Raw genomic sequence first — 26,969 nt, forward strand, 5'->3', positions numbered from 1 at the left:
TGCCATCCATATCTGAGCCGTCTGCGCTAATCACTGGTGCCCCCGGTATGAACGACAATAGCCCAGTTCTCCACTGCCTTTTAAATGAGTGTACAGATAGGTCTCAGTCCCTTAGGACTGGGCTGTTGTGTTAGAAATCCAGGATTATCCATAAGATGCTAATAAAGTGTCTTCCATTTCCATCTAGGACCTCCCAAGCATGTGAATCCCTAGGTTTTGCTGGGGTCATGGGCTCAACATCAATAGAAAGTTGTTTCAGCCTGACAGATCAACCTACGTGTATCCTTAGTGGAAACTAATCCTTTTCATTTCATATGGAGTCATCAACTTTGGTGGTTTTTCAGAGCAGAATGCTCTGATTTTGGAGCTCCCCTAACTGCTCCACTGGTTATTGATGGTAAGAATTGCTAGTGCTAGCTGTGTGTCCCAATTGGGTCAGGAGACATCAGCAAGCCTTTTAATCAGGCCATTAGTCTGCTCAATAATCCCATTGTCTTGGTGGTTCTATGGCAAATGGAACACCCACTTAATGCCAGCCTTTTAAATCCAATCTTGAATCACTGTAGCAGAAAAGGATCAGAATTGCTGGCTGACAGCTGCCTGAACACGAGCCAGCGTGTGGCCAGGAGGCCAAGAAGGCCAATGGTATCCTGGTCTGTATCAGAAAGAGTGTGGCAGGAGAGCAGGACCAGGGCTGGTGAGGCCACCAATTGAGTATAGTATTCTGTTCTGGGAAGATGGACATTGAGGTGCTGCAGTGTGTCCAGAGAAGGCCAGTGGAGCTGGTGAAGGGTTTGGAGCACAGGTCTTATGAGGAGAGGCTGAAGGAACTGGGGTTGTTTAGCCTGGAGAAAAGGAGTCTCAGGAGTGACCTTATCACTCTCTACAGCTACCTGAAAAGAGGTTGTATGTAGCCAGGTGGGAGTCAGTCTCTTCTTCCAGGTAACAGGTGACAGGACAATGTCTTTGGGTTACACCAGGGGAAGTTTAGATTGGATATTAGGACAATTTCTTCACCGAAAGGATTTTCAAGCACTGGAACAGGCTGCCTGGATAAGGGATTGGGTCACTATACTGGGAGGTAGATGTGGCACCTAGGGACATGGTTTAGTGGTGGACTTGGCTGGGTTGACGATTTGACTTGGTGATCTTAGAGGTCTTTTCCAGTCTTAATGATTATGTGATTCCAAAGGCCTCTTAAAAACTCTCACGGGGCACTGACCACCTCTCTAGGAAGCCTGTTCCAGTGTTTGACTACCTTTTCTGTAAAGGAATACTTCCTAATGTCAAGTCTGAAACTCTCCTGTTGCATCTTTGAAGAATTCCCACATAAGATTCCTGTCAAAAGATATAAGGGAGAAAATGTCAGCACCTCCCCATCTCCTGCCCCACCTCAGGAAGCTGTAGAGAGCAATGAAGTCACCCTTCATGCTCATTTTCTCAAAACTAGACCAGCCCAAAGTCCTCAGCCACTCCTCACAGGATATTCCTTCCACCCCTTTCACCAGTTTTGTTACCCTCCTCTGGATGCATTCCAGGACCTTAACATTCTTTGCAGATGTGCCCTCTAAGATAGAAGAAGTGTCAATCATATGGTTCAGGAAGCAACAATTTAAAAATATGGGAATTTATATTAGGCTGAAGCTGAGCAACTTTTTTCCTTTACTGAATAGCAATGGTGGATTTTTTAATTACTGAAAAACTCTAAGTATTTTTCCTTAATATATATTAATTCTTACAGTTTAGCCATGCCTTCCTGCTCCCATTTTTCCTACTTAAGAAAGTTTTTTCCATTCAGTAACAAAAAAAATACTTACAGGACATCCCATTCAGATTTATGAATGATAACAAGTGAATAGTGGGTGAGCAGTGAAAAATCCAATTTAGTCATGACATCCAAGTGTTAGAGTCATGAAGAAAAAGAGAAAAGATATTAGCTATTAAACAAGATGCAAAGCACAACAAAGTTACCTGATTCTTTACAAGAAAGTTTTCTCCCCGCCTGTTCTCTGGATGACTGAACTCATCTATACTTGACTTCACCATTTGTCAAACCTTTCTTTTCAGAATCTACCAGCTTTATCTTCAGTCAGACATGAGGAATATCAGCTATTTTCTGATATTTTCTGATCACATGAACATGGGAATTTAGTCTACTTGGACTGCATTTATGCATTTTTATCAAATTAATCACAGCACATAGTGTATTGTTTTATAAAGTGACTGGATTGCAATGTGTCATACTCAACTTCAATTGTGCATCCCATAATCCATTGCAGATATATTAATGTCCAAGTCCTTTAGGCAGCAAGCCAGCACTTCCAAGGACAGTTATTACCCAAGTAAAAGTATGAGAACATGATCAGGATGTCATATCACTAATACATAACTACCACAGAGTGCCACAACATTCCTCCTTTCCCTGGATGACATTTGTAGACTATGTAATGAAGTAGACTGAATCTTGTTAGCAAGTCTAAAGCTCTTATCGAGTGCAGGCTGGTGATGGAGATTCATGCAAGCTCCCTTCACTGGGAACAATATCACTATGGCCTGAGTTCAGAAAGGTAAGGTACAGAGAAGGAATAATAGGAGGACCTGGTTATCACCACTGATTACCTGATTTTTGTCAGAAGCAGGTGAGTCAGCACAGTGCATCTGCTGACCCACCCTGTGAGATGGCTGAGGCTCTGAAAGGAGGGAATGGGTGGCAGTAGGTTATAGACAACATATGGGCAAACCAAAGGCAGGAAGGTGAAAAAAGCAGCTCACATGGAGGTCTGTGTCAAACTCACCTTGTGTTTGGTTGTGAAGTTGCCTGACTACACTAAATCACTGTGTAATGAAAGGGATGACTTTGCATCCTGACCCTTTTGCGTCCATGTAGATCCAACATACATTCAACACTAACTCTTCTCATATTTTCCTATATATGCTTTATTTAGGCAGCAAACTATAGAGTGAACCTTGCCACAGAACTCTGCTAAAGTCACACTTTCACAAACTCATATTAAAACCTGTTTTTTGCTGATACCTTTGATGGTGATTCCTTAAATAGCTCAAACCACTTATTCAAAACAAGGATAGGGAATGGGGAGGGGGGCTGAAGTCAGTTTATAATGCTTTGTCTCTTCTTCTCCTTTCTCCCCACACTCTTCCCCTGCTCCAGCATGGCATCCCGCCCCTGCAAGACAGTTCTCCATGAACTTCTCCAGTGTGGGTCCTTCCCACAGCTTTTAGTTTTCCAAGAAGTGCTCCAGTGTGAGTCTTTTTTACAGAGTAATGTCCTTCAGGAATGGGCTGTCCCAGCATGGGTCCTGCCAGAAAACCTACTCCACTGAGACCTGTCCGTGAGCTATTGCTTTCTTCAGGGCACATCCACCTATTCCGGCATGGGATCCTCCATCAGGCTGCAGGTGAATCTCTGCACCATCACAGTCCTCCATGGGCTGCAGGGACACAGTTGCTTCACCATGGTCTTCCCCATGGGCTGCAGGGGAATCTCAGCTCTGGTGGATGGAGAACCTCTTCCCCCTCCTTCTGCACTGACCTTGGTATCTTCAGGGCTCTTTCTCTTACATGCTTTCACTCTCCCAGCTGCTGTTGAAAAACATTTTTACACATTCTTGATTATTGTATCAGAAGGGTGCTAAAAATATCCCCCCTTGGCTCAACTTTGGCCAGAGACGAGGTTGTCTTTAATCCTGCTGGAATGGCTATTTCACAGAATCACAGAATATTCCGAGTTGGAAGGGATACACAAGGATCATTGAGTCCAGCTCTGAAGTGAATGACATGTATAGGGAATCTGTCCAATATGAAGGCAGCTTCTAGTGTCTTTGCACAGAAGCCACCCCTCTTCCCCTTGCCCCCAAAACCTTGCCATATAAACCAAACACAGTAAGGAGCAACAACAACAAAAAGATCTAAAGTGAAATATGGACAGACCAATTGGAAACATCATTAGAACTGCAGAGACAGGCAATAGAAAATCTGGCAGAACAAATGACAAGTTAAAATTATGCTGAACTTTTTTTAAACAAATTTAAAGTGACAAGTCAAACATATGCTATGTCAGAAATATACATACTGTTGCTCAAGGGTTTTTTTTTTTCCTCCAGTACTATGCTCCTTCACAGTAATTTTGTTGTCACAATTGACTGTGAATTTCTTTTTTAAAATAAAACACAGCCACAAAACCACTTTCTATAATCCTGTACCTTTTCTCTGCCTTTCTCTCATATTCTTCCATCATTTACACCTATTCTGTCAGGGCATTTTTCTGCCAACATTTTCATGCTGAAAATCTTTCTTGGACACATTCATACCATCTATTTTAACCTTCTGGTTTTTTGGTATATTTCATACCACATGATAAAATAAAATAATTCACCATTAGTTGTCTATGTATCTCACTAATTCACCACTCTGTCAACACCTGCACTGATGGGACGTCACCAATGTTCCAATCTGTAACACTCTTCAGTATTGCACTGTTCTTTAGAGCCATTGTAAATTAACTTGAGAAAGTATTATATGTTTTAGAAACGGTGTTGAAGGTGGATATGGAACTGAAGGTGGAAATGTCTCATTTACTAGTACTGGAAGCTTAATCCTATTCCTGGATGAATGTAAATGAACTGCCTACTTACTTTTCAAGACGCTCTACTTACTTTCCATTGATCTGTTTTACAGCAAAACTACAGAATAGCATCTTTCATAATTATAGCTGGTTTTGTTTCCACCATGAAGACACAGGGAATCGTCTTTTCCAGAACAAATAGCTGAAGATGCTGCTTAGGTATGACCTTCAAAGTTTAAAATTGTCCTTCTCTTGCAAGAGTTATCATTATATCAGTGGTTATTAAATGACTCCACAAATCCTTGAAGATATATTTGCAAAAAAATTTATATGCCACTTCTCCTGTGTGACTACTTTATGAATTTTACACTTTGATTGTACATGCTCATAAAGCGCTGACTACATAGATTTTAGGTTATTTAATAGACGTAAGGTTTCTGAGGAACAGGAGAAATCTGTTCTATAATATATTCTCCCTCTGCCTCAGACAATCTAATTTTGGTTTTGCTTTTTAAACCCTGCTCACCTCCCAGCTGATTATTCTGCACATTTATTAAGTTACATGTAAAAAAAAAATACAACAAACTTGCTTCATTCACTTTGAGTTCCTTAGATTTTGCTTTTAACAGGTGCACTTTAAGAACTTAGTTGAATGTGCTGTTTGCTTGTTTCAATTCCTTTGGGGCCATAATTATGTTGTGAAATATTTCCTATTTAGCTTGTATGCCAGCTCTCAGCCTGACAAAATTTATAACAGTAGAGATACTGCTTAATTAAACTCCAGTTTCCAAAATATGGTTCATAATGAAAATACTGACAGGTACTTAAATATAGTTACATTATAGCCAATAAAATGCTAAAGTATATTCATTTTAAAATATTCAATGAAACATGACCTACTGTCAGCTAATTCATGGTTACTGGAAAATCTAATTATGTCAAATAATGATTGTGTTAAATTCCAAGTTTTACTTGCATACCATGTATAACCCACCCTCCACATACCCTTCCCCTTTCCCCCAAACTGGTTAGATTCTTACAAAGCAGTGGATGACTCAGTTACTTGGAATCAAAATTTTGTGGAAGTTAAGGCTGAAAAGAATACATAAATATTAGACACTGAATCCCATGAGACAGATACAAATCAAACCCTGAACAGCCCCCCCCCCCACTCCCTCCCACTCATCCTAGCATTTTTAGATGCCTTAATACTTTGGAAAATCTGGAAACAAAAGGGATTTAAGAACAGCTGCACACTGCTTTGTAACATGTATTAGATTTAGATTCCCAAATCTCATTTTGTCAAATATGATTTAAGAGGCCAAATTACTATAGTCTCTGTGCAGATCTTTCTTATTTACTGTCACAGAGTCACCCGAAAGGAAAAAAAAGTAACAGAAAAATAATTTTAAAATACACAATTCTTCCACTTGCAAGAAGCTCTTCACTAATCTGCCCCCTTCATATATAAAGCAGTCTATTCAGGCATCCCATGCACATTCAGAGACAGAGGCAGAAATGTGTGCTTCCAGCCACTACCACCTTACTACTTGGCCTGTGGCATTCTACAACTTGTAATGCACCCCCTTACCATGGTTTGGCCATTTTTAACTTGACCACTCAGGTTGAATACCATTTAATTCTTTTCTTGCAAAGGGCAAGGGGTGAAAGGAAAGAGGGTTAAGAGCATCTTTTTTTCACAATTTCAAACGTAAAGCTATTTTTTAATACAAAACCTCAGTTCTAGTAATAAATGTAGTCACCTGTAGTAGTATTTGCAGGCAACATAAGACACTCCTCCCCTCCCCACTGTCTGCCACTGAGATCCCCCTAAGCTAGGGACTGAAATGACAAATGGCCCAAAAGCTACTCCTGATAAGTCTTATTTTATTAATGTTTTCTGGCATGAATCCCTTCTCAGAAAGTTGATAAAACTGGAGCAAAGATGGCTAATACCTGCCCTACTGAAAGATATCTTTCATCAGGTAAAACCACTTGATCAAACATTATTTTATGACCTAGTCAGAATAAAAATGAAACTTTTGTTTTATAACTGTCCTCAAAATTCCAGAAGTTTTCCTCTATAGTGAACAGGTACTGAGAAATACCTAAACAAGATGAATAGATGTAAGGATTTAGATTTATATATCTCTGATATTTCTTATTAGTTTATCCACCAAATCAATTTTTGAATTACACTTCAGCCAGTGCAACTATATCATTTGAGAATACAACAGAATTATTTTTAAAACTCTGGTTTTACCTTTAACCTGAAATTAGGTTTTCATCATAGAAATACACTGCAGAAATCACACAATACCATGTTGGGAATTACAGAAATTTCACTGATTAGAATAGACATGAGGAGGACAAAGATTAGATGGTCTTGCCTAATGAATAAGGTCAGGAACCAGGAGTGGGAAGAAACTCAAGTGTCAAAAGTTAACACAAAGGATCAGGGTGGGGAGCTAGAGTCAGAAGATGAGATTACAAGTCTGAAACATTTATCAGACAGAAAATGACTGTTCTAAAGAAGATTTTTGCTCAAATACAATTATGATCACACTTGCAAACTCTGTGGCTAATATTCCCTTTGTGAGGCTGAGGATATAATGCTGCTGACAACAACTCTACTCCCAGCATGGCTGCAAGGAGAACAAGAAGAACAGCTCTGCCAATTTTGAGTCACAGTTTAATCATCTCTCACATTGTTTAAATTATGTTTTTGTTATTAAAAGCTCTACACTATGTTTAAGATGCAACATTCACACAGAAATGACTCCTGTGTTTCATAGGTTTTCCTATTCTGCCCAGTGGATAGCTGTATTAGTTACTTCAAGTAGACTTAGAGTACATAGACTTTCTCCCTCTGCCAAATGATGATCGTGTCTTAGAAGACATAAACCAAAGTATTATGCAATGTAAAGTTTTCCCTGTTAAGCTGCATTTCGTTTTGACACAGTGACATGTTAAGTTTAAAAATGTGAAAAAATTGTTACTTTTGATGAAACCTTATGATAGATGAGATTTCTAACAAAACTCCATCTAAATAGATGGTAAGAAATAATAATTGCTAATAAATAAATAAATATTATTGATAATAATAGTTATCATTAATACCAGTAAAATTATTGTATCTGAGACTATTTCTGTCTCTGTTTAAAACAGGAAAGGACTCCTACTGATATAAGAGGAATTATACTCAGATACAGTTATTTATTATTCCCCGGTGCTAAAAAGCTTCATTTACTGTTTGTAATATTCAGTAATTATTCCAATATACTTTCATTTTCACATCACAAGGTTCTTTGCAAGTACAATTCAACCCTATGTGACTTCATAGTTTGCATGATAGCACTGACAAATACATTCACTTTGCAAAAGTGGAACATAACATATTTCTGTTTCAGCTAATGTGTTCTTTCTTGAAGTTCAGTTTCTGTATGAAATAAGACTTAGGTGACTGTGCCCTGTCTTCATCTGTCACAGATGACAGGTACTTTTGAACACATTGCTCGATCTCAACAGGATTTGACAGAAAAATGTGAAGACAGAGAAATGTGAAGCCCCTATCCTAGTTATGAAAACTGACAGCTGAGTGAAATGGAGAGGCCTAAATTAATTTTGCAGGCTGGAGAAGGCAAGTGCCTAGACCTGGTCATTTTGGAAAGCCATACCGTGAATTAGCTGTCAGCTGCCCAGTCAGAACAAGGGTGTACCCAAAAAAGCCACAGCAAATGCCTATTTTACCCAGCAAAATATGTAAAGTATATAAGAAGAGACATCAAAATACTAGGTAAAGGATGGCTTGGCAAAAATTCCTTGTGGGGAAAAAAATCAGTCATTTTAGCTTAACTATTTCTGGAAATATTTTTCTCTCTCTTCTTCCCCCTACCAGCCTTTTCTTCCCTCCTTCAGCAGCCAAAATTCTGAGAACAGAATTAGTTCCTTTTGTGGTAATATCTGTGCATCATCTTTATATCTTTATATGTAGTACATATGGTAGATAATGGGAGGAAAAAAACCTGTTTAATTCTTGCCCCTGTCCTCAAATGCATCTCTAACTTTTCACAGTGCAGACCTGTGACTAAAAAGACATTACTTCTGTAATCATGTAACACAGTAGAACTGGTGTGAATGAGACAGGAGACAACCTTTGCCAGCAATGATGCCATAGGAAAGGAATTAGTATGATTTTATTATAGAGTACTCTTCCAATGGAATATTTGACTTGAGTTTCTTAATGAAGATTTAATAGGTTTCTGTTTTTAGACTAATAGCTGTGCACTTACAGACACTCAAAAAAATGATTTATGCCTTTTATATTGAGGCAATGTCTAGAGGGGATATGAATTTCTGCCTACTATGCCTATGATAGAAAGATGGACGCCTAGGAGCAGAGATTTTAATACAAGAATAAATGAAATATGTGGTTCAGCAAGAAACCATCAGTGGAGGTGTCAGGTTTGGCACTTTGCATCATTGGCTACAATTTTTAAATGGTTTTACCTGTAAGACATGCAGAAAGAAAACATGCAGTAAGAAACAGCCCTAGTACTGTGAAGAAATACCTTTCATCAATAGTAAAAATTATGGGAGAAATTCAGAGGCATGTTCAGTTATGATGAACACCTCTATGGGTGTTTTGATGCCTGGTAAGAACCAGAGTCCTGCAGAATTTCTGTTGCTGGGATGTTACAGTCTTTCTTTGCTCTATCTGCCTATTTTCACAAAGTACGTATTGAGACTTGCAGGTTTTATTTAAATTTGCTTGAAAGTGGTTAGTGGGTCTAAGTGGTTAGTCTGGAATAAAAAAAGGGGATGAGACATGAGAGACAGTGCTATTACATATGCCTCACACCTTTAAGAAACCACATTAAAGAACTTAATATTGACATTTTAAGGTAATAAATTAAGATATATGTCTTTACTAAACTCAGATACAATATACTTTACTGTGTCCTTGAAGTAACACCAAGAGGTGATCTCCCAAGGAACATCTAGTGTCCTTTACTGAATAGCCCCTTCAATTCAGTTTTGTGGCAACAGTTATAAAACATCTTTTGAATATTATCCAACAAATGTTCAGCTGAGACTCAAAATAAGTGGGAGGAAATTAATCACAATTATTTCCCTTGACCTTAAAAATCAGTTATGGTGACAAATCCCCCATCCCTTCTCTGAGTTAGAGAATTTCTTCTTCTTTAGTGATTCTGTCTCTGTCGCTGTAGAACTCTTAGGAAATACAAACTTTTCATCATCTCCTGCTAAAGGTCTCAGTCCAGTAACACCCTGGTTAACTTTAAGCACAGCCTTAAAGTTTTTGCTGAGTAAGAGTAGAACTATATGAACAATTATATTTAGGACATGATCATATGCTTGGGTGACTTCAGCTTTGAATGTAAAGCTGTAAGGGTATGAAAAGAGATTGTCTGCCCACATGGTTGAAAGACTAGCCCATCTGAATACTGGTGTTGTTAACCCTGAAAAGCTATTTTACATAAGTACCGAGCTAATAATGTTCTATATGTGTATTTGCTATATATACATCTGCATATATATATATATATATCTATATATCTATCTAAACATACAATGTCATTATACAGTCAGGAATGGAAGAGTTACCAGAGGCTTTGAAGAGTAAGAATAGAAAAGGTAGCTTGATTCAAGTTCTACAGATACACCAAAATAGATATGCGGGATATCATTATGAAACAAAGTGATCAAGCTACCATCTAAAATGTCACCCACAACAAAAATAAATCTGCTCTGCAATTGACTATATTTAGATGAATTATGTAAAATCATAAGCAAAATGCTAAGTAGTCCTTTATAGTATCTTGAGCTGAGATTATTTATAACTCATTAAGAGATTTATGGTAAATGGGTATGTGTTGGTTTTTTTTTTTCTTCCTTAATCATCCTGGGGAAGCAAAGTACTGTGAAGGTCTTACAGGACCTTCAAGGCCAGAAAAGTCAAGCATATGCATTCATCATAGCATATCTGTATCTAGTCTTATACTTTCAGTCTAAAACATTTCACTGCCAAAGTGTTGCAAGTGTAAGTGGAATTTCACAATCTATGTCTTCCTGCTTCCTCAGTTGCCCTTAGTATAAAGCAGTTGGCCAGGAAAAATCAGTGGGTTCCAGAAGTATCAGGATAGACATAATTAATGTTATAATAATTGCTAACACTATACCTGAAATGGTGGCAAAAAATATCTGTTGATGGAATTTACTGAGATTGTCAAAATCTTTCAACTGTGTTTAGCATTCATTCTTGCAATGGATTAAATCAGTCTTATTGAGCAAGAATAAGACTGATTTAATTTAACCAATTGAAGCAAGAATACACAAATAAATTCATTGTCTAGTTATCAGTATTTTCCTCAACTAACCCTTCCTGTGCTCATAAAAAAAAAAAAAAAAAGAAAAAGCACAACCATAGAACAGCCTGATGTTTCCCTCATCTTTAAACTAATCAAGTCACTCTTTTTTGAAGCCTGTTGACCTTGAAGTCCACTAAAGCCAAATATCCTGACATCTACGTGTTCAGTTATTAAATTGGCACTGGATAGAAAACACTGTATGATCACTGTGAACAATATACAGAAGCATAACTTGAACAGTCGTGTGTAGCCTTGCCAGTTCTTACTGCTATTCAGTGACACTCAGAGGCCAACATTTAACCATATTACTAACGGAAGACTTTCGTCTTTGTCTACAGAATAAATAATAATGCAAGTCCAGCAGTTGTATTCTTTGTGTATGGAATATAAGCTGTGCAACATTAAACATCATTTAGGCAGCACTTAATATGACCTGTTTAATTTTCCATTTCTCCTCTCTTCATCCTACATTTATAACTTACTGTGGAGGCATGGAATACATGGCATATAAATGCATCTATTTTATATATACTTAATCATTATAACAGAAAATTAAAAACACCAGCATGTTTAAAGTAGAAGTAGGACTTTTAACATTTGGAACTATGCCTCATAAATCCAGTTTATGGGTGTAAAAACTGTCGGTAATAATTTGAATAGAAGAAGTCTGTGCCTGTTGGGGTTTTAGTTTAGTCTTAGTTTTTTTTCCTGTTAAAGGAATTTTCTCCCATATGCATGTTGCTAGGGGACAAATAGCTGTACTTAAGAAAGACAAAAAGGGGAGTGGGGCGGGCCTGGCTACTCTTTTGTCTACACCTGGGTGTGGGGGGAGTTCGCTCGGAGCGTCTGGAGAGAGAAGCTGCAGAGAAAGGAGCTGCTGCTTCTTTCTTTTTGGCCGTTCTTTTCTTCCTGCTGGAAACAACGCCGGGACCCCAAAAGCCGCTTTCCCTGCCCTGCTGGAGACCGGGCTGTGGCTGCCCTGCCCCGCTGCTGCTTCGAGCTTTCGCTACGCTGTAGCCCTGCTCGCCCTGCCTGCCTGGGCCTCCGTGGGGTTCTCCCATCTGGATACATCTCGCCTGCCACCCGGGATTTGCGTCCGTCCCTGCCGTTCCAGCCTGCTGTTCCTGAGAGCCCGGGATCAACTGCCCAGGGGTTTGTGAAGCCTTTGTTCCATCCTTCCCGGGATCCCAGGGCACCAGAGCCGCGGGTTTCCCGAGCTCGCTCCGGAGCGCCCCCTGCAGCCGCGGGGGAACCATCGCACCTGCCCTGCTCACCGGGAGCCGCCAGCGCCCCTGCCGGCTGCGAGCGGAACTGCACCCGAGGGGAAAGGGCCCGACAGCCGAGAAGGCTGGGACTGGGTTTGTGATTGCTGTTACTGCCAGAGTTGTTGTTGTTTTTGTTTGACTGGTTATATACATACATATATATAGTAAAGAACTGTTATTCCTATTTCCCACATCTTCGCCTAAGGGCTCTTGATTTCAAAATATAATAACTTGGAGGGAAAAGGGGTTATATCTGCCACTTCAAGGGGGGCCTCTGCCTTCCTTAGCAGACAGCTGTCTTTCAAAACCGAGACAGTGTCCAAATTCATTGCTGCAAAACCAGGATTACAGACACAATTCTTGCCTGTTTACTGTCTGCCAGTTTTAATATGACCCAGTTTAGGGTGTGTAGTGGTTCAGTTCAAAATATCCATTACTTACTTATTTTGCTTCTGTGATATAAGAATTAGGAAAAACGCAAAGCAGGCACAAAACTTAAAAGAATATAAAGAAGTTTATTAACAGACCTAAAAGAAAGAAGAAAAATCAGGCTAAACCTTCAGAACACTTTCCTCCTCCTACCTTTCTCCCTTCCCCCTCTGACAACGTAAAAAGAAAACTCTTGAGATTTTCAGTCAGTTTACCACCTCTATAATAATCTTTTTCAGTTCACTTAGGGACAGGAATCTCTCTTGCTCATGCTATGGAGACATCTCCACAAGAAACAGTTCTCTCATGGCTTCAATGTCAAAGCGAGCCAGCCGCCTGGGTTGGTTCTCTGCTCACATGTGAAAGTCCCTTCCCTCGACTTACAGCTTTCCCCACAACTGTTTCTGAAGGTCCAATCTTGAGCTGATGGGGTACCATTTTTAGGTTGAGCTGTTCAGAAACAAAGGTTCTCTTCACCTACCTCTGGCACCATCTTCATCTCTAGGAATAGAGGCCCTCCTCCTCCCCTGGGAGCAAGGGTCCTCATCAAATTACAGCTACTGTCATTTGCTTATTTCAGCACAAGTACTTTTGCTCACAATTACAATTTGAATGCTCCACCCCCCATGCTTTCATGAAATTACAACGGGTACTCTGATATATCATAGCCCATCACCACCATAGCTTTACAACAGAATTTCAGCTTCTAAGCTTGAAGCATCTCCTCTTTCTCCTCCCTCAGGGTTTTAGCTCTTCCTGCTTCACTGACTTTGGTGTCTTTATGGCGTTTTCTTCACGTGCCTTCACCTTCCCTCTTCCTCTGGTTTGGGAAAGGATTGATGTCTGCAGGCTTCATCTGTTCTGGAGGAAACTTAAAGCACTAAAAAAGGGTTAATCTCACCCGGGCCTTGCAGCTGGAGTTCACTTATCGCTGTTGGTCACATGATCTTTGCCGGGCAGCGGGGCAGCGGCCCCAGACGAGCCCAGGCCGTGCCAGGGCCGCTGGCGCGGAGCAGAGCTGTGGAGGGCGGCTGCCTGCATGGAGCAGGGTTGTGGGGGGGGCGGCGGATGGAAGAGGGCCGCACCACGGCCGACCCAGCCGGGCCGAGCAAGGCCCGGCTTGGCCCCGCTGGGCCACCTGCAGGCCCCCCCTGCTACCTGTCTGAAAGCCGGAGGACAAGAGAGCTTTCCCGGGCTCTGTTCGGTCTTAAATGTGGATCACAGGGGCGTGTCAAGCTTCTTAAGTGGCTTAAAAAGTTGTCAATATTCAAACTAGCCAGTTGATAGGTTCTGTCAAGTCATAGAGGAAGCTCTCTTTGCAAGGGAATCGCTTCCATGACTGATGGAGCCTTCTTTACTAAAAAACCAAACTATGCTAAACCATGACAGGGTGAAAACCCAGGGAATCTTTTTGTAAATTTTGTTAAGTCAAATAAATCACACTCTAGAAATCTGAAAGAATAGAATGCTTATGCTGAAGACAAAGCAGAAAGAGGTAGGGATGGCAATTTTCTTCAATTTTCCATCAATTCCTTTTGGCTTTTTAGATGCCTGCTATCAGCAAAATGTTCTGGATTCCAGTGGAGTGCTCAGACCTCATCTGTAGGTGTAATATGGGAAGAGAAATTCTGGGAAAGAGAAGAATTCAGACAGAAAAGTACTGACTCCCAAATCTTGCTGTTGAATCTTTCAGCCTAGAAGGTCTTTGGAATATTTTCAGATTCCATTAGCTCTCCTCATTGACAGACTCCAGGGAGACAGAGTGATGTGGCTTATTCTTCTAGAACTAACAGGGTGCTACTTTCCCTAAGTTTACAAGGTTAATTTAACTATTTTTATCTAGTTTTTTGAGTTGGCACTTGGTATTTGGTCACTAAATTAATCCTTCTAATCATTTTACAAGAAAATTATTATTCACATCAGCTTGCCGAATATGGAAAAAAGACTTTCTAGTATCATGACTACTTCTTAGATCCTACCGGACAGCTACACAATTCCCAGCTATTAAGCAAATATGTAACTCGGAACTTTACTGAAGAAGGAGTTGTAGACTTACTGAAAAGGTTATTAAATATGCTGTGATGGGACAAGCAGTATTTTCACTCGTTTCTTACCTCCCAGGATGATTACTGCATTCTAACAACTCAGAGTCTTGATAGTGAGTATTTTAACTCAGAACTTCTTTCCAGAAGTATTGAAGTGGATGTCCATGACAAAATATACATTTCTTCTGGCTCAACATTTTATAGAAGAAGTCGGGTAAGGAGAAGGGAGAAAACAAATCAACTTGTGAATTTTCATAAGTGCATAAGATCAAAGACAAATGTTTCACAGTATGCATATCTGAGCTAAAAGTAAAAATTAAAAAATGAAATAAAGTCAGCTTGCTTTTAAAGTAGAACAACTTTTATCTGGACTTCAGAAAATCCTATTTTAAGCTTTTGCAGTGAATGAGGCAGACCAGGCATGTATGATGCCCCACCCTTGCAGCATACAAGATTTGTAGATGCCTGCAATCAAAAAGGAGTGGCAAAAGGCAGAGGGTCTACAAAAACTTACAATTTTATTAGGAAATTATACACTTGGCATGGAAATTGTCTAAGTTAGTGTCTTATATTACAGTATAAGCTAAATGACAACAGATTTGGAATAAGGGGTAGGTTGAAATAGAGAGAGATTGAAGAGAAGCAGAGAGGAAGAAATGAAGAAAAGAAGATCACCACTCCCAGCCCCAGTGTCCATCCAGATGGTGGGGTGTGCAGGGCCCTGGGGGCTCTGCCCAGGTTTCATGAGGTTACCTTTCTGAGACAAGCTTTCCCTGCCCTGGAGCTAAGTTTCTCATTTTCTATGCAAATTAGTTACCATAAACAATTCATTCTTCTAAACCTTTCTGGAAATGGGTTGAGGGCTTCAGAGCTTCTTGGTTGGACTTTGGTAGACAGTCCATGACTGCTCCTTGACCTCATTCCTGCACTTATGCTGTACTGTGCAGTGCTTATCTCCAGGAGCCAGAACAAGGATGTTTGTCCCAGAAAAATGTGCCCTATCTCTGTGTAGCCCCCATCTTCAGCCACATTTAGTTCTTTCTCGCAGTGTGGTCTCAGCAGCAACCCTGGCTGGCTCCATGGCTATCCACCTATTGATGTTTGAGACATACGCATCAGCCCCTTAGCTTCTGCACTTCTACATCGTGTCAATCCACATGTCCCGTATCCAAGTTATTTTCCTATGAAATGTTTTTCCAGTAACTCCAGAAGTTATGGAGTGAAACTGAATGCTTTCTGTTGCTTTTGTGGTACTTTGTATACTGCACTTCAGTACAAAGGATAAGACATAAGCAGTATATGAGAACTTTTAGACTAAATCCCTATCCCACTGAAAGCCTGGAAGGCCTGCAGATACAATAGTAAATACCTTTACAAGTAACAGCTGTCTTAGCTTGGAGCAGGAGGCAAGTGCCATCAGACTCCAAATCCAGCAATGACTTGCACATGCTGCAGCTTCCAGCAATTCATTGAAGCAATTAATTTAATTCTGAAATAAAATAAACCATTTATTTAACTGTCACTGTAGAGGCAGATTAAAACAAAAATATAATCCTGCCTCAGTTGGTAGAAGTTTTACTTAATAAAATATTGTCAGTTAAGACATTTCACTGTGTGGGATTCATGCAAATATAAACCTGAATTTTCACTTGAAGCATTATTAATCTTAATTATTCTTTTGTACAGCAAGGTCTGTCGTAGCATTCCATTGGATATGCCAGCCCTTTAACTTGTTGAATTAAGATAATCGTCCCACTTATTTGCACTTTGACATTTTGATACCAGCTGTTCATTTATAAGAGAAATCACTTGGTAATATAGCTCTTGTTTCCAAGCATCTCTAACTTACAACATCTTTCTTTAATAACTCAGATTTAGTCATAAATGAACTTCTATATGGCATTAGTGAAATGTCAGTAGTCAAGAAATAAGGAATTCTAATGTAGAAGCATCAAGAACTATTTAAATTGAGCATTTCTAAATCCTCACTCTCTGTAGTCTGTGGTTTTAAGAGCACCATTCTTATAACACTGGGCTGAGCACACAGAGGAGAACGAAGAGTGGCTGAGCTCTGGCTCCTTCTAGCGAGCTAAGAACTGAACAGATAACAGACCAAGAATCTTTCATGGAGTCAGGAGGAAAGAAGGAGGGAAAGAACAAATAATTATTGTTGATTCTGCAGGTTTCACCTGTTCTGTTTGGAGAAATGAATGATAAAGTCCTGGCAGGCATATATGCCTGTGTGTAAGGATTCAAAATAAGGTAGAAGTACATTTCCATTATTACATATTCATATAGATAGTTTCCAGTATCTTTCCAAGAATGATGCTGCCATGGGATATTTCCCAGATTGCTGGTGTCCCAGTGGTCTCTTCCAGGAATCCCACCCAAAAAAAATAAAGGAAAGGTATAAAAATTTTATCAAATTTGAGTATGTTGAATCACTGTTCAGACTTGAACCCCTGAAAATGCTGTTAATTACTACACAAACTCCCTCTATCTTCCCAAGAATCAGCACTGAATTCCTTGATCTTACTTCCCTCCTATTCTAGTATTGTGGCAATATTTTCAGAGTGCATGTAGCACCAGATGATAGACTGTAATGAGATTTTAACATTCTCGCACATAAGAACAGATAAAGTGCTGATGACACTGTAGGTTTTCAAATACTGCCAACACTTTAACAATATTCTCAAGTTAAAAGGCTCTTAAAGTGTGAGCCACTGTAGGTGCACTCAGTCGAGTCTTTACCACAAACATAATAACTATCCCCACCTTTAAACTGAGGCTTGGTAAACACCAGGAATATCTTGTGATGCGCCATTGGGATGGCCTCAACTCTTCAGTTAGACAAGGTATACTCTTCATCTTGAAGAGTGCCAGGCACCTGCATTTCCCACTGATTTCACTGGCAGAGAGAAGAAAAAAGGTGCTTGACTACTTCACACACTGGCTCAGGTTCTGAAAGCTTGTGTTAGTCATTAGAACACTCTGAAAAACAATCTACAAAGATTTGCTATAATTTTCATGAAGGACTTGTTTTGGCCTGTAGGTTTTCCTACTTAGCAAACTTGTACAATAATCAGCACAAAATTTATCATTAAATAACCTCTAGTACAAGTAAGCAGACAACCTGTCTTGTCTAAATCATTAAAAATTATTTCACTTTCCCTTATCCTTTTGGTAAGGGTTTGAGACAGATGAAAAGCCAGACAGTCAGCATGACTCCTTCCAAAATGAGATTGCGCAAAATAATCACCTTAGAAGCCTGCCTAGCCCAATGCAAATCAAGACACAGTGCTTAAAATTGACTTAAAGATTAAATTAGAATATACTGGGGGGAGCAATATTGTTAGTTTTTCAAACAACATTTTAAGTTTTAGGCAGTGGCATAACTTCTGTTATGCAGAAGCCTAGAAAGTCTGAAGGTTTTGGTAGACTATTTTCTTAAGCCGCTACTTGCTGTCAGGTTTGCCAAATAAAGTTGGAATTCAGTGAAACAGTAACAGGCAGGCTTTTCAGGTGCCATTATTTTTGGGTAATAATTTTAAATACCAGTAGAGCCTAGATTTTCAGTTGGTATATCTGATGTAGTTCTCTTTCCTCCATCATTCTTTCCAGGTATAACAAGTACAATGACCAGTTCATACTTCTTCCATGACCACTGAGCACTGGGCAGCAGAAGATAGATAAAGTTAAGGAGACCGAAAAGAAAAAAAAATTAGTGTTACTTGCTTACCCTTCCTAGATTCAGCAGATCCTGGTTATATTTGTTCTGAGGTCCTAGCCTTTTCCTGCTGCCAGATAATGTATTTTCTGAAATTTAGGCTCCTCTTGGGGTTTCAATCTGTTCATTCTGCAGAGTGTAGGGTTTGCTTCAGTCAAAGGTAAAATAATGTACTTTACAGACTTCTAGAGTAAACTCTAATTTAAAATACATATCTAGCACTGCAATTTCAGCTAGAAGCTCTGAAACGACAGATACATGGTCCTCTTGGATGCCCTAGGTTGGCCCTGTGGCACTGTAATTTCAGGTTTACAGTTGCCTAAAGGGCTGTCCACATCTTCTGGAGGTCATCTGGGCCAGTTGCCCTGCTCAAGGAGGGCCACATAGAGCAGGTTGCCTGGGGCCATGTCCAAGTAGCTTTTGAATATCTCCAAGTATGGAGACTTGACAACCTCTTTGGGAGGCCTGTGCCAGTGCTCAGTCATCCTCACAGTGAAAAAATGTTTCCTGCTGTTCAGAGGGAACCTCCTGCACTTCAGTTTGTGCTCATTGCCACTGGTCTGCTAGGCACCACTGAGAAGAAACAGATCCCTTTTCTTCACCCCCTCACTTCAGGTACTTGTAGACATTAATGATATTCTCCTGAACCTCCTCTTTTCCAAGCTAAATAGTCTCAGTCTCCCTCCTCCTGCTTCATGACTTTACACTTCCATTTTAATGGTTAGGTGTAGGAACTGAGCCAGTTTCAGACAAAGCTCTACACAAATAAAACCTCAATGCAAAAAGCAAGACATCTTTTATAAAAGAAATAAAATTAATGCAAGTTTTTGTAGGTCCTTAATGTTTTATAGTGAACTTGGTGGCACTTTAGTTCTTTCTGAAAGGACAGGTGCTGAGAATGCATTTGAAAAATAAAGAAAAGTGCTTCATCTTACAAATAGAGAGCTGCAGAATTGAAAGCTGTTGGCATTTGGAAAAATTGTCTCATATGCTTCAGAATACATTAGAGTCCTGAATTATGCTGGGTTTTGGTATTCAGACAGAAAAACAAGTGTGTTGGAAATAATAATAAACAGACCTAAAATCACATTGGGGTTAAATTCGCCAAGATGCAGAAATGTATATTTTCTAAATTTAATTATTTTTTTTTTTCCCCTCAGTCCTCAAAGGGAAAGCTATTGTTTTAAGTGGAAACCAAGACTTGCAGAATATGTTGTTTTCCAGAGGAGCAAAGGAGTCTTCTGAAGGCTACAAGGAAGATACCCTTGCATAGAATCTCTGGATTTATTTTTCTCTCAGAAAAACATGAATGCAAAGAATATTTGGGATTTTGAGGGGACCTCTCTAACACAGTTTTCAAGTCAGTTGATTTGCAAATGTTTTGATCATAATATAGATTAAAAGGCGAGAACCAGAAAACCCCACACTCCCTGCTAATTAAAAGATGACATTTCCTTCTTTTACTCTGTGGCATATACAGACACAAAACCTCAGGCTTTCAGTATTTGTTGCTCTGAGACTTTTTCAAAATATAAATAGGATTATAAATTCAACACAGACTTCAGACAGGTGGATTGAATGTAAAGGGAAAAATCTTGGGGTAACTCCACTGAAATAAGTGGAAATATTCCAGGACAAAGACACAGTCATAACCCAGCAAGTATTTTCTATGAGGTAAATGTTTGTGGGTGAATTGTTTCATTTCCACAGTAAACAAAAAATGAGCTCGTTGTCAGTAGGGTAATTAATTTTGAGAAGCTATAAGTAACCAGCACCAGTGCATTTTGTTATATATTCTGAGAGACAGTTCAGGAATAGGAGAGAGTTCTCAAAGCAGACAAATAACAGCTAACAACTTTCTTTGCGCTAAGAGCTGCATTTTTTCTTAACTGAACAACATATGGGCTTTTATAGTAACAATACATCACATGCATTTGTCTTAACTGGCTGGAATTGCACTGATGCTATGGACATGTGAGACCCAGTTGCTGTAAGTCCCAAGGAACGCAGATCAATGAGCAGCAGACTTTACCTGTGCAAAGAAGTGCAATCCCTGTGTAAGAAAACTCCGTCATCTTTTACAGTTCTGCCACTTGGAAAGGGACAAGCAAGCTAAAAGCAGAGTTCAAAACCACGCCCACCCTATCCTATAGTGCAACAAAAAGGCAGAGTTGCTTTGCCTTCTCCTAATTAAAATGGCCATTCACTGGAAGGTATTGTGGGAATATGTACTTATGATAAAGTCAGTCCTCAGTTTGAGTTAAGCTACAGGATTTTTATAAAAGGTCTTGAAAGGGGGGGAAAAAGGCACTTTTCCACATCCTCTGTATTTGAAATGCAGTTCATAAGACTTCCTGTAAACTTGTTTTTGAGATGGGTTTCATACAGAAGCTTTAAGAAAATATTAATGATGATGCATATTTCACAAAAACAACAGATGTGTCTCCAGTGGAGTTCCTGAGGTTTGAGATCTTTATCACAGAATGATGCTCTGCAATTCACCTGCTCCTGACCTCCTCACATTTCAGTTTGGTGGATGTTACCTCAGAGTTTTCAAGCACATTACTGACTGAGAAAAGGCTTTCCAAAAACTGTGATACTTGAAACATTAATTTTGAAAACCTGATTTAAATGTACAGTGTATTTGATGTTTTAGTTCATATAATTTCTGTAAGAAGAGGTATGTTTGATATGTTTCTCTGAAGCATTATTTCAATTAGAGTTAAGGCCAAGAGATAATTAACGGGGCTTGAACAAAAAATCTCATACATCAGATTAATTTACTTTTTTTTTTTAAGAAATAGTGAATATTTAGATGTGTGTGAAATACAAAAATGTAAGATCTAGATTCAAAACTGTTTTGATTTTTCAGGAAGAGTAGATTCTGAATCCTGCATTTGTTGTTTCTAAATATTCTTACCAGAAATTTTCAGTATATTTTTAAGTAGATATTTTTTTAAACTTCTCCTGCTCACATTCCTGAATAGAGTGGCTTATCATTTGTATCCATCTGATACAAACAGGTTATTCTAACTGCACAGGTACACCTTTTGATGTCTTCCTTTACATAACTGAGAGATCACTGCTCAGGAATAATTCTTCTGTCTTCTTGGATATTGACCTGAGATTTTGTCCCATCAATTTTCTCCATACTTACTTAGTCCCAGGATAGCCATTGCATTCAATAATCAAAATTAAATAATCAAGTTTGCTGATGACACCAAGCTGTGTGGCGCAGTTGACATGCCAGATGGAAAGGATGCCATCCAGAGAGACCTTGACAGGCTTGAGAGATGGGACTGTGCAAATCTCATGAAGTTCAACAAGTCCAAGTGCAAGCTCCTGCACACTGGTCAGGGCAATCTCAAGCACAAATTCAGTCTGGATGGAGAAGGGATTGAGAGCAGCCCCGAGGAGAAGAACTTGGGCGTGTTGGTAGACGAGAAGCCTGACATGACCTGTCAGGGCACACTTGCATCCTGGACAGCCAACAGTATCCTGGGCTGCATTAAAAGAAGGATGACCAGAGGGTCTGATTCTACTGCTGTACTACACTTTTGTGAGACCCTGCCTGCAGTACTGAATCAAACTCTGGGGTCCCCAACACTAGAAGGATGTGCACCTATTGGAGTGGGTCCAGAGGAGGGTCATTAAGATGATCAGAAGGATGGAGCACCTCTCCTGTGAAGACAGGCTGAGAGAGTTGGGGTTGTTCAGCCTGAGAAGTCTCTGAAGAGACCTTACCAGAACTTTCCAGTACCTAAAAGAGGCTACAAGGAAGATGGAAAAGGACTTTTCACTAGGGCATGTAGTGACAGGACAAGGGGGAATGGCTTTAAACTGAAAGTAGTTTTAGATTAGATATTAGAAAGAAATTCTTAACTATGAGACTGGCGATGCATTGGAACAGGTTCCCCAGAGAAGTTGTGGATGCCCCATCCTTGGAAATGTTCAAGGCCAGGTTAGATGGGGTTCACAGCAACCTGGTGCAGTGGAAAGTGTCCCTGCCCATGGCAGAAGGGTTGGATCTAGATAATGTTTAAGGTCCCTTCCAACCCAAACTTTTCTGTGATTCTATGATTATATAAATGTCTACCTCATTATATAGATAACATACATAATACAGTCAGCCACCTGCTCTTTATTTGCAGCTCTTCCTGTTAAAAAGCATTTCGCAATACACTCTGACTCCTAATTTGTATGTCTTAAAGCACCTTTCATGGGAAACATTGATCACATTATCTGTAAAAGGAGTATTTCAACTATGCAATCTTTTGTTGTAACAGGCCAGTGGTTGTGCTCTGATTCTTAAGAAATAAGGGTTTGCTTATTTTTCCTGTGAGATGTTTTATTTTAAAGTTGATCACAGAGGTGCCTATGAATATTAGGTACCTGAAAAGTTTTGGCATTGTGACTATTTTCTATTGGCATTGCTTGACAATTCTATTCCTCCTAGAACATCCTTGCATCACTTTGATGTTGGTGCATGTACACATTGTATAATGCATTGTATCAAAGTATTAAATGTTAATTGATTTTAAATAATGTTATTTCTAGAATAGCAAATAAAAAAGTCTTGATTGTGGAAAAAATAAAATGGATAATAAAGAGAATTTAGTCTGCAACTGGATGCTTGGGCACACTAATGACAGTTTTGAATGTATTAGATTATGAGTCATAGTGTTTTACATCTGTGATTACAGTCAGGTGCTAAAAAAAAGCAGGCAGGGAGGAAAACAGTGGAAAAAAGAAAGGATTGAAGAACCTGACATCTGCAGAGAGTGAGGAAGGATCGAAGAACCTGACATCTGCAGAGAGTGAAGAAGGATCTACAGAGAAGTGTGTTTCTGTCAGTAAGGAATTATTGCATGGCAGCAGACCATAAACTGCAAGGTAAGAACCTTTACATTTTTTGGTAACTAAAAACACAGTTGTGTCTGTTTCTGATACTCAGAGCCAGACTTTCCTGTCACCAAGTATTTTCTTGGAACATATGTCAAGTGCTGCTGAAGGTGTCAGCATAACAGACTGAAAAAATCTGCTTTGAAACAAAAGCATCAAGTGTCTTATTCTTTATAAACACAAATAATATCACAACAAGGTTCACTAAAAGGTATGGCAACTTTTATAAGACAGCATAGGAAATGCATCATTTGTGAAAGATACAGAATTAAAAGGAGGTTGTATTTTGAACCTCTTTTTGTATTTTTGCAGAATATTCAAAATTCTGATTTTTATTCACTCAATTATTTTTAATTTCTGGTAACTCAAAATTTTGAACTTGGCCAAAGTTTTAGTTTATGTGTATTTTTTATTATTTTAGTAGAATAAATATGTCACTCAGGATATCCCACAAAATAAAGCGTTGAAAAGTTCAATTTATTAATTCTACAAAGAGAATTATATTACGAATACATGAATCAAGATCCAGTGAAATTCGAAAGAGCATTTTTACATCCCTTTTCCACAAAATGTGAACGATTCTTGAGAAGAAAATCAAGACTAGAAAAAGACTCCAGGAAACACAGCAATGACTCATTGCAATTCATTTGTTTAGTACGCTTTGTTTTGTTACATGAGTACTATTGAATACTTCAATAAACAGATATACATTCTTAGGTGACTAAGTCTAATTCTAAAATTAATAAGTCTAATATCTAAAATGAATACTAACTTGCTCTCATAAAAGTTGTGCACTAGTTAGCTTCTGAATAACCTTTCCATAGAAGTTAATTTTTTTTTTTTAAGTTCTCCATTTTCAATTTAACTCACTTTTATGTCTCATCTTCTTTTTGATACTTCTGGTTATCTGAAACTAAACACCAAAATAAGTTGTAAATTTTGAACATTTTGCAAGATCTAATAGTCTGATTTTATAAGACATATTTGTCTCCACTGACAACCAAGAAAACCTGTAAAAAGCCCCACAAGCTCACTTATCTCAGAAGACAAATCTAGCACTTACTTCACAATCACTATGTGGGACATGACCATCAGATGTCTGGAATTCAAGAATGCATTTCATAAAGATTCAGACAGGTCCTTGTAGTTACATTCCAGTCTGAACTATGTTCCAGGGAAGGACGTCACTGCTCTTTCTACAAGATTGCTACATTTGTATTTTATTGCCTTGAGCCTTGGAGTACAAGATGACAGATATCTAAAAAATAACAAAAAATGGACAAATGGATTAGTTGTCTGAGCTCAGCCTAGAAATGCTCCAAAAGTAAACTCACTGACATTTTCTTTATGGATGTTTTCTCCATAATTTCACTGAAATTTATTCTACCTGCATATTTATCAAAGAGTTTAAATTTTGGCTGTTGCAATATGAAGAATCTCACAGCTTAATGATGGTCTTAAAAATTTAAAATGGTTTAACTGAATGTTATTTATGTAATAACATGAACTCTTTAAAGCAACTAATCTCTAATGGAAATAATTCTCTCAGGTTCAAGGTCTATGATACATTTTCCCCAAGCTGTGTAACACATCCATGCCAACAGAGGGATAAGGCTTTACTAAATTTTTAGGGGAGAAGACATCTGATAATGCTGAAATATCATCCCTATAAAAAAGTGTTCAGCTACAGCTTGCAAGTACCTCTCTAACACATCAGGTAGAAATAAAGACAATCTGTCATCATAATGGTCATGAGCAAAAAGTTGTTTCAACTGCTCTCATTCTGGAGTGCTCAAAATCCAATTCTAAACAGATTTTATTCACCTATAGAGACCCACCAGTTTAACTATTATTTGATAACTCTACTGTAAAATCTTATGAATTTTATACATAATATCAAAGCCCAGAACTCTGATTTGGTGTAATTCAAGTTTACAGGAAATTAATAGGCTTTGGGTTCAAGCCTATGACCAAGGCACAAACTGTTTGAAAGCAAAGGTCTGACCTCCCCAGTTAACAAGTCATACAGTTCCAAAACTATCCACAGGGATAACATGCTTGCTAACACAAAAATTAGTGCCTTCCACAACATCATTTGTTATCGAGAATTACCTGCTTGTGAACAGAAGGTGCTTGTCTATAAATCTATGACATAACCATTTGAATTGAAGTCAGTATAAGCAAAACATAGTGATTTTGTCAGAAAACACCTTATTTGTTTAAGGAATAACTTATATATTCCAGACTTAGAATGAAGTGCATGACACATTTCATTCTTTTCTCTCACAATAATAAATAAAATACATTTGGTAAAATGGTGGACTTGGCTGAACAAATAATAAATAATAATGATGATGCCTGCAGAAAAATCCATAAAACCTAATTATTCTGGCTTTTATCCAGCATATATAAAAAGTTGGAAACATATTTCTTTGCTGAAGCAAGATGTTTCTGACAAAAATATATCAATAACTTTACTGAGATATTTAAGTAAGATTTACTTCACATGTGAAATGGTAATTCCTTGGAAATTTTTTTAGCAATACATTTTGTTGTCTTGATAGAACTACTTTGAAACCCCAAACTTTTTAATGGAAATACTTTACATCAGAGGACAATATTAAAAACAGAAGATGGAGTACAGTAGGAGCCAAGAAATAGCACCACAGAGACAGCATAGTACATATGAATACTGTATGGTAAACCTTAATTTTATTAGACATAACACAATTGTAGATTAATAGAAGTTTAAAAAGAGGGAAGGAAAAAAAGGAAAAAAAACCCTTGGTTTTTGAAAGAGTCCAACTAATCAAGAAAATGCATAATTTTAAGAATTTATAAACTAGAAGTTGGCAGTCATTTTCTCAAGCACTCAGAAACATTGCCCCTTTATATTACTATGCTTTATGAATTATGAATTTTCGCTGATGAGGAAGCCTAAGGGTGACAATGGAGCTTCAGTGTCAGTAATGCATTGTCGTTTCACACTGTGTGAGTTCCTACTGTACCTAGATGGATTTTTCAAGCTTAAATAATGTTACTGACTGCCAAAGATTTTATTAAGAGGTCTGATGATATTATACGCTCTGCTAGTAGGATACTAATCCCTATTAACTAGAAAAGGGTCAAATACTTTGAGAGATTGCCAGGGCTTTTTTTTCTGCCAGGGGTGTTCAGATGTAGTTATACTCCCCCACCATAATTCACCTATTTTGAGTCAGATAGTGAAATAGAAAACCTTTTTTCCTGCCTCAAGAAGAATGAAATTTGAGCAGAAAAGACAGTTGTTCTGTGAGATTTTACATGGCTCCTGTTGCCAAGGTAACAATTTCTTTTGGCTTTGAAAGGTTTGGTAATGGTTGCCCTAGCTACAACTCGGGCAGTATAGAACAAGAGGGCCTATTTATCTCATGTAGTTATATATATACACACAGAAACACACCTTCACATTAGGGAAGGACAGATTTAGTAAAACCAAATTATGGAAACACTGAAGTTAGGAAAAAATTCTGAATAACATTCAAGGAATGTGCTGATAGTAGAGCCATTGGCACTGGCTTGAGTCAATCCATCCCATACCTGAAAATATGATGTTCAAAAATTAAAAAGAAAAAAGAGGAAAAAGAT

At 38.6% G+C, this 26,969-nt stretch overlaps 1 long non-coding RNA gene across 1 annotated transcript; it reads left to right on the top strand.

Moving 5' to 3' along the window:
* Window positions 1-3,173: 3,173 nt before the first annotated feature.
* Window positions 3,174-11,015, top strand: LOC104689839. Its single transcript, XR_002045576.3, has 2 exons — window positions 3,174-3,416; window positions 4,696-11,015. It is a non-coding gene; the product is annotated as an uncharacterized LOC104689839 (long non-coding RNA).
* The last annotated feature ends 15,954 nt before the right edge of the window (window positions 11,016-26,969 follow it).

This window comes from Corvus cornix, chromosome 2 (genome assembly GCF_000738735.6).
Source record: "Corvus cornix cornix isolate S_Up_H32 chromosome 2, ASM73873v5, whole genome shotgun sequence".
Classification (NCBI taxonomy): domain Eukaryota; kingdom Metazoa; phylum Chordata; class Aves; order Passeriformes; family Corvidae; genus Corvus; species Corvus cornix.